Source organism: Cryptomeria japonica, chromosome 1 (assembly GCF_030272615.1).
Source record: "Cryptomeria japonica chromosome 1, Sugi_1.0, whole genome shotgun sequence".
In the NCBI taxonomy this organism is placed as follows: Eukaryota; Viridiplantae; Streptophyta; class Pinopsida; order Cupressales; family Cupressaceae; genus Cryptomeria; species Cryptomeria japonica.
This window is the reverse complement of record NC_081405.1, coordinates 396,734,562-396,743,022: the sequence shown is the minus strand read 5'-3', so window position 1 is coordinate 396,743,022 and position 8,461 is coordinate 396,734,562.

Sequence of the window (8,461 nt, the reverse complement as noted above, 5' to 3'; positions counted from 1 at the left end):
CTCTAGAATCAAGATTTGCATCTTGAAACCTTGTTGTGCTTCCAAACATTGATTTTGATGCTCCAAAACTAGGTCTTTCGAGGCACAAGCTCCGAAATGAGCTTCTAAGAGAATGATGTGCGTCAAAATAGAATTTTGATGGTACAAGCTCCGGAATAGGGACTTGCTTCTTGAAACCTTGTTGTGCCTCAAAACATTGATTTTCATGTTCCAAAATCAAGGATTTCAAGGCACAACCTTCGAAATGACGTTCTAAGAGCACGATGTACATCAAAATTACGTTTTGACGCTACCGACTCTGGAATTGGGACTTGTGTCTTGAAACGTTGTTGTGTCTCCAAACACTAATTTTTATGCTCCAAAATCGACCCTTTTGGGGCACAACCTCCGAAATGAGGTTCTAAGAACACCATGTTTGTAAAAATCGTGTTTTGACACTATCAGCTTGAAAATTGGGACTTTTGTCTTGAAACCTTGTTGTGCCTTTAAACATTGCTTTTGATGTTTTGAAACTGGAGCTTTCGAGCCACACGCTCTGAAATGAGGTTCCAAGAGCACAATGTGCATCAAAATCACATTTTGACACTACAGGCTCCAGAATAGGGACTTGCGTCTTGAAAGCTTTTTGTGCCTCCAAACACCAATTTTGATGGTTCGAAACCAAAGATTTTGAGGCATATGCTCCAAAATAAGGTTCTAAGAGAACGATGTGCGTCAGAATCAAATTTTGATGCTACCGGCTGAAGAATAAGGACTTGCATCTTGAAACCTTGTTGTGCCTCCAAACATTGATTTTGATGCTCCAAAACTGGGGCTTTTGAGCCACACGCTCCAAAATGAGGTTCTAAGAGCATGATGTGTATCAAAATCATGTTTTGACACTACAAGCTCCAGAAAAGCAACTTGTGTCTTGAAAGCTTGTTGTTCTTCCTAACACCAATTTTGATGCTTCGAAATCGAAGATTTTATGAGATAAGCTCCAAAACACGGTTCTAAGTGCACGATGTGCATCAGAATCAAATTCTGATGCTACAAGCTCTAGCATCACTACTTGCATTTTGAAACTTTGTTGCGCCTCCAAACATCGATTTTGGTGATCCAAAACAAGGGCTTTTGAGGCACAATTTCTAAAATAGGGTTCTAAGAGCACAATGTGCATCAAAATTGAATTTCGATGCTAGTGGCTCTAGAATCGAGGCTTGCATCTTGAAACCTTCTTGTGCCTCAAAACATTGATTTTGAAGTTCCAAAATCAAGGGTTTCAAAGCACAAGGTCCGAAATGAGGTTCTAAGAGCACGGTGTACATCAAAATTGCATTTTGACGCTGTTGACTTTGGAATTGGGACTTGTGTCTTGAAACCTTGTTGTGCCTCCAAACAATAATTTTTATGGTCCAAAAATGAGGCTTTTGAGCCACAACCTCGGAAATGAGGTTCGAAGAACACCATGTTTGTAAAAATCGTGTTTTGACGCTATCAGCTTGAGAATCGGGACTTGTGTCTTGAAACCTTGTTGTGGCCTACATTTATTTTGATGTTTCAAAAATGGAGCTTCCGAGCCACACATTTCGAAATGAGGTTGTAACAGCACGATGTGCATCAAAATCACATTTTGACACTACAGGCTCTCGAATAAGGACTTGCGTCTTGAAAGCTTGTTGTACTTCAAACAACAATTTTGATGATTTGAAACTAAAGATTTTGAGAGATAAGCTCCAAAACAAGGTTCTAAGAGCACGATGTGCATCAAAATCAAATTTCAATGCTACCAGCTCCAGAATCATGACTTGCATCTTGAAACCTTATTATGTTCCAAACATCAATTTTGATGCTTCAAAACTAGCGCTTTTGAGACACAATTTCTAAAACAGGGTTCTAAAAGCACAATGTACATCAAAATTGAATTTTGATGCTACTGGCTCTATAATCGGGGCTTGCATCTTGAAACCTTGTTGTGCCTCAAAACACTGATTTTGATGCTTTGAAACCCGAGGCTTTTGAGGCACAAGCTTTGAAATGAGGTTCTAAGGGCACGATGTACGCCAAAATAAAATTTTCATGATATTGACTCTAGAATCAAGAGTTGCATCTTGAAACCTTGTTGTTCCTCCAAACATTGATTTTGATGCTCCAAAACTAGGTCTTTCGAGGCACAAGCTCCGAAATGAGGTTCTAAGAGAATGGAATTTTGAAACTACAAGCTCTAGAATAGGGACTTGCTTCTTGAAATCTTGTTGTGCCTTAAAACATTGATTTTGATGTTCCCAATTCAGGGCTTTCAAGGCACAAGCTCCGAAATGAGGTTCTTAGAACATGATGTACATCGAAATTGCGTTTTGATGCTACCAACTCTGGAATTAGGATTTGTGTCTTGAAACCTTGTTGTGCCTCCAAACACTAATTTTTATGCTCCGAAATTGGGACTTGTGTCTACAAACCTTGTTGTGCCTCCAAACACTAATTTTTATGCTTAAGAATTAGGAATTGTGTCTTGAAACCTTGTTGTGCCTTTAAACGTTGATCTTGATGTTTCGAAACTAGAGCTTTCAAGCCACACACTCTGAAATGAGGTTCTAAGAGCATGCTATGCATCAAAATCATGTTCTGACACTACAGGCTCTGGAATAGGGACTTGCGTCTTGAAAGCTTGTTGTGCCTTGAAACCTTGTTGTGCCTTAAAACACTGATTTTGATGCTTCAAAACCAGGGCTTTCGAGGCACAACCTTTGAAATCAAGTTCTAAAAGCACGATGTGCGCCAAAATCAGATTTTGACGCTATTGACTCTAGAATCGGGACATGCATCTTGAAACCATGTTGTGCCTCCAAACATTAATTTTGATACTCCAAAACTGGGTCTTTCGAGGCACAAGCTCTGAAATGAGCTTCTAATGATGTGCGTCAAAACAGGCTCCAGAATAGGGACTTGCTTCTTGAAACCTTGTTGTGCCTCAAAACATTAATTTTGATGTTCCCAAATCAAGGCTTTCAAGCCACAAGCTCCGAAATGAGGATCTAAGAGCACGATGTTTATCAAAATTGCGTTTTGACGCTATCCACTCTGAAATTGGGACATGTCACTTTAAACCTTGTTGTGTGTCCAAACACTAATTTTTATGCTCTAAAAATGAGGCTTTTGAGACACAACCTCCAAAATAAGGTTCTAAGAACACCATGTTTGTCAAAATTGTGTTTTGATGCTATGAGCTTGAGAATAGGGACTTGCATCCTGAAAGCTTGTTGTGCCTCCAAACACCAATTTTGATGCTTCAAAACCAAAGATTTTGAGGCATAACCTCCAAAACAGGTTCTAAGAGCACGATGTGCATCAAAATCAAATTTTGACGCTACCGGCTCTAGAATCAGGACTTGCATCTTGAAACCTTGTTGTGCCTCCAAACATCGATTTTGATGCTCCAAAATTGGGTCTTTTGAGGCACAATTTCTAAAACAGGATTCTAAGAGCACAATGTGCATCAAAATTCAATTTTGATGCTACTAGCTCTAGAATCGAGACTTACATCTTGGAACCTAGTTGTGTCTCAAAACACTGATTTTGGTGCTCCAAAACTGGGGCTTCCGAGGCACAAGCTTCAAAATGAGGTTCTAAGACCACGATGTGCACCAAAATCATATTTTGACGCTATTGACTCTAGAATCAGGACTCATGTCTTGAAACCTTCTTGTGCCTCAAAACATTGATTTTGATGTTCCAAAATTAGGGCTTTGAAGCCACAGGCTTCGAAACGAGGTTCTAAGAGCACGATGTGCATCAAAATCACATTTTGACACTACAAGCTTCAGAATAGGGACTTGCTTCTTGAAAGCTTGTTGTGCCTCTACACACCAATTTTGATGCTTTCAAACCGAAGATTTTGAGGCATAAGCTTGAAAACAAGGTCCTAAGAGCACGATGTGCATCAAAATCAAATTTTGACGCTACCGGCTCTAGAATCAGGACTTGCATCTTGAAACTTTGTTGTGTCTCCAAATGTCAATTTTGATACTCCAAAACTAGGGCTTTTGAAGCAGAATATCTAAAACAAGGTTCTAAGAGAACAATGTGCATCAAACTTGAATTTTGATGCTATTGGCTCCTGAATCGGGGCTTGAAACTTAAACCCTTGATGTGCCTCAAAAAACTAATTTTGATGCTCCGAAATCGGGGATTTCAAGGCACAAGCTTCCAAATGAGGTTCTAAGAGCTCGATGTGCGCCAAAATCAGATTTTGACTCTACTGACTCTAGAATCAAGACTTGCGTCTTGAAACCTATTTGTGCCTCAAACATTGATTTTGATGCTCCGAAATGAGCTTCTAAGAGAATGATGTGTGTCAAAACGGAATTTTGATGCTACAGGCTCCGCAATAGGGACTTGCTTCTTGAAACATTGTTGTGCCCCAAAACATTAATTTTGATGTTCGAAAATTAGGGCTTTCAAGGCACAAGCTCTGAAATGAGGTTCTAGGAGCACAATGTACATCAAAATTGCGTTTTGACGCTACCGACTCTAGAATTTGGACTTGTGTCTTGAAACCTTGTTGTGCCTCCAAACACTAATTTATATGTTCCAAAAAGGAAGCTCTTGAGGCACAACCTCCAAAAAGAGGTTCTAAGAACACCATATTTGTCAAAATCGTCTTTCGATGCTATCAGCTTGAGAATCGGGACTTGTGTCTTGAAACCTTGTTATGCGTTTAAACTTTGATTTTGATGTTTTTTGGCCTAAGATCCAAAACAAGGTTCTAAAAGCACGATGTGCGTCAAAATCAAATTTCGACGCTACCGGCTCCAGAATCAAAACTTGTATCTTGAAACATTGTTGTGCCTCGGAATATCGATTTTGATGCTCCAAAACTGGGGCTTTTGAGGCTGAATTTCTAAAACAAGGTTCTAAGAGCACAATGTGCATCAAAATTGAATTTTGATGCTGCTGGCTCTAGAAACGGGGCTTTCAAGGCACAAGCTTAACAATGAGGTTCTAAGAGCACGATGTGCGCCAAAATCATATTTTGACGCTATTGACTCTAGAATCAAGATTGTAGCTTGAAACCTTGTTGTGCCTCCAAACATTGATTTTGATGCTCCAAAATGAGCTTTTAAGAGAATGATGTGCATCAAAATAGAATTTTAACGCTACAGGCTCTAGAATAGGGACTTGCTTCTTGAAACCTTGTTGTGCCTCAAAAAATTGATTTTGATGTTCCAAAATCAGGGCTTTCAAGGCACAAGCTCGAAAATGAGGTTCTAAGAGCACGATGTACATCAAAATTGGGTTTTGATGCTACCAACTCTGGAATTGGGACTTGTGTCTTGAAACTTTTTGTCCCTCCAAACACTAATTTTTATGCTCCAAAAATGAGGATTTTGACGCACGACCTCTGTAATGAGGTTCTAAGAACACCATGTTTATCAAAATTGTGTTTTGACTCTATCGGCTTGAGAATCCGGACTTGTGTCTTGAAACCTTGTTGTGCCTTTAAACATTGATTTTTAATGTATTGAAACTAGAGCTTTGGAGCCACGCACTCCAAAATGAGGTTCTAAGAGCACGATGAGGGACTCATGTCTTGAAACATGATTGTGCCTTTAAACATTGATTTTGATGCTTTGAAACTAGAGCTTTCGAGCCACATGCTCTGAAACAAGGATCTAAGAGCACGATATGCATCAAAATCACGTTTTGACACTATAGGCTTCGGAATAGGGACTTACATCTTCAAAGCTTGTTGTGCCTCCAAACACCAATTTTGATGCTTAGAAACCAAAGATTTTGAGGCATAAGCTCCAAAACAATGTTCTAAGAACACGATGTGCGTCAAAATCAAAATTTGATGCTACCAGCTCCAGACTCAGGACTTGCATATTGAAACCTTGTTGTGCCTCCAAACATTTTTTTTTGATGCTCCGAAATTGGGGCTTTTGAGGCACAATTCCTAAGAGCAGAATGTGCATCAAAATTGAATTTTGATGCTAATGGCTCTAGAAGCAGGGCTTGCATCTTGAAACCCTGTGGCTCAAAACACTGATTTTGATGCTCCAAAAGTAGGGCATTCGAAGCACAAGCTTCGAATGAGGTTCTAAGAGCACGATGTGTGCCAAAATCAGATTTTGACGCTATTGACTCTAGAATCGTGACTTGCATCTTGAAACCTTGTTGTGCCTCCAAAAATTGATTTTGATGCTCCAAAACTGGGGCTAGAATCGGGGCTTGCATCTTGAAACCTTGTTGTGCCTTGAATCACTGATTTTGATGCTCTGAAAACTCGAGGCACAAGCTTCAAAATGAGCTTTTAAGAGCATGATGTGCGCCAAAATCAGATTTTGATGCTATTGACTCTAGAATCGGGACTTGCATCTTCAAACCTTGTTGTACCTCCAAACATTTATTTTGATGCTCCAAAACTGGGTCTTTCGACGCACAAGCTCCGAAATGAGCTTCTTCTAGAAATCTTGTTGTGCCTCTAGACACCAATTTTGATGCTTCGAAACCAAATATTTTAAGGCATAAGCTCCAAAACAAGGTTCTAAGACCATGATGTGCGTCAAAATCAAATTTTGATGCTACTGGCTCCAGAATCAGGACTTGCATCTTCAAACCTTATTGTGCCGCCAAATGTCAATTTTGATGCTCCAAAACTGGGGCTTTTGAGGCAAAATTTTTAAAACTGGGTTCTAAGAGCATAATGTGCACAATATTGAATTTTGATGCTACTGGCTCTAGAAGGGACTTGTGTCTTGAAACCTTGTTGTGCCTTTAAACATTGATTTTGATGTTTTGAAACTGCAGCTTTCGAGCGACACGCTCCTTGAGGCACAATTTCTAAAATAGGGTTCTAAGAGCACAATGTGCATCAAAATTGCCACTGGTTCAAGAATCGGGGCTTGCATCTTGAAACCTTGTTGTGCCTCAATACACAAATTTTGATGCTCTAAAATCGGGGCTTTTGAGGCACAAGCTTCGAAATGAGGTTCTAAGAGCACAATGTACACCAAAATCAGATTTTGACGCTATTGACTCTAGAATCAGGACTTGTATCTTGAAACCTTGTTGTGCCTCCAAACATTGATTTTGATGCTCCAAAACTTGGTCTTTCAAGGCAAAAGCTCTGAAATGAGCTTCTAAGAGAATGATGTGTGTCAAAATTGAATTTTGATGCTACAGGCTCCTTGAAACCTTGTTGTGCCTCCAAACAGGAATTTTTATGCTCCAAAAATGAGACTTTTGAGGCATAACCTCTGAAATGAGGTTCTAAGAACACCCTTGTTTGTCAAAATTGTGTTTTGACGCTATCAGCTTGAGAATAGGGACTTGTGTCTTGAAACCTTGTTGTGCCTTTAAACATTGATTTTGATGTTCTAAAACTGGAGCTTTTGAGCCACACAGCTCCGAAACAAGGTTCTAAGAGCACGATGTGCATCAAAATCACATTTGGACACTACAAGCTTTGAAATAGGGACTTGCATCTTGAAAGCTTGTTGTGCCTCCAAACACCAATTTCGATGCTTCGAAACCGAAGATTTTGAGGCATAAGCTCCAAAACAATGTTCTAAGAGCACGATGTTCGTCAAAATCAAATTTTGATGCTACCAGCTCCAGAATCAAGACTTGCATCTTGAAACCTTGTTGTGCCTCCAAACATCGATTTTGAGGCACAATTTCTAAAACAAGTTTCTAAGAGCACAATGTGCATCAAAATTGAATTTTAATGCTACTGGCTCTAGAATCAAGGCCTGCATCTTGAAACCTTGTTGTGCCTCAAAACACTAATTTTGATGCTCTGAAATTGGGGCTTTTGAGGCTTAAGCTTCGAAATGAGGTTCTAAAAACATGATGTGTGCCAAAATCAAATTTTGACGCTATTCACTCTAGAATTGGGACTTGCATATTGAAACCTTGTTATGCCTCCAAACATTGATTTTGATGCTCCAAAACTGGGTCTTTCGAGGCACAAGCTCCGAAATGAGCTTCTAAGAGAATGATGTGCATCAAAATGGAATTTTGATGCTACAAGCTCTTGAATAGGGACTTGCTTCTTGAAACCTTGTTCTGCCTCCAAACACTAATTTTGACGCTATCGGCTTAAGAATCTGGACTTGTGTCTTGAAACCTTGTTGTGCCTTTAAACATTGATTTTGACGTTTCGAAACTGGAGCTTTTGAGCAATACGCTCCGAAACGAGGTTCTAAGAGCATGATGTGCATCAAAATCACGTTTTGACACTAGAGGCTCTGGAATAGAGACTTGCATCTTGAAAGCTTGTTGTGCTTCCAAACTTCGATTTTGATGCTCCAAAACTGGGGCTTTTGAGGCACAAATTCTAAAATAGGGTTCTAAGAGCACAATGTGCATCAAAATTGAATTTTGATGGTACTAGCTCTAGAATCAATGATGCATCTTGAAACCTTGTTGTGCTTCAAAACACTGATTTTGATGCTCCAAAACTGGGGCTTTTGAGTTT